General features: G+C 64.4%; 1 protein-coding gene across 1 annotated transcript in view; it reads right to left on the bottom strand.

Annotated features, from left to right (window-relative positions):
- HDAC4 (histone deacetylase 4) overlaps positions 1 to 458 on the bottom strand; it is a 278,417-nt gene that overhangs the window by 32,470 nt on the left and 245,489 nt on the right.

Genomic DNA, 458 nt, shown 5'->3' with positions numbered 1-458 from the left:
GCCCCATGTGGCTGCCCTCCCAGGCAGCTGGCCTGGGAGGCCCTCCCTCCCTGTGCTCCCACGTACGCCCTGCCCCGTGGGCCCTAGGACCCCCCGGCGGCTTCCTCAGGCCAGCTCCGGACTCCTCTTTTCTTATTTTTGAGAGAAAGAGAGAAGAGAGAAGAGAAAGAGAGAATCTCAAGCAGACCCCATGCCCAGCACAGAGCCCGACATGCGCTCACACTCACGAACTGAGAGACAGTGACCTGAGCAGAAATCCTGAGTCAGAAGCTTCACTGAGCCGACCGGGCACCCCTGGACTCCATTTCTGGGGGTGCCAGGGCCGTGCCCACCGCGGGGAGGCCCCACACCTCTGCCTGCCCCAGGACTCTGGTCCCTGCTCTGGGCGCTCCTGAACCACACCGCTGGGGCCACGGGGCCTGGTCTGTGCCCACCTCATCCTGACTCCTGGTGTGGAC

This window comes from Crocuta crocuta, unplaced genomic scaffold, assembly GCF_008692635.1.
Source record: "Crocuta crocuta isolate KB4526 unplaced genomic scaffold, BGI_CrCroc_1.0 scaffold290, whole genome shotgun sequence".
Taxonomy (NCBI): Eukaryota; Metazoa; Chordata; class Mammalia; order Carnivora; family Hyaenidae; genus Crocuta; species Crocuta crocuta.
This window is presented reverse-complemented; position numbering and strand designations above follow the sequence as displayed.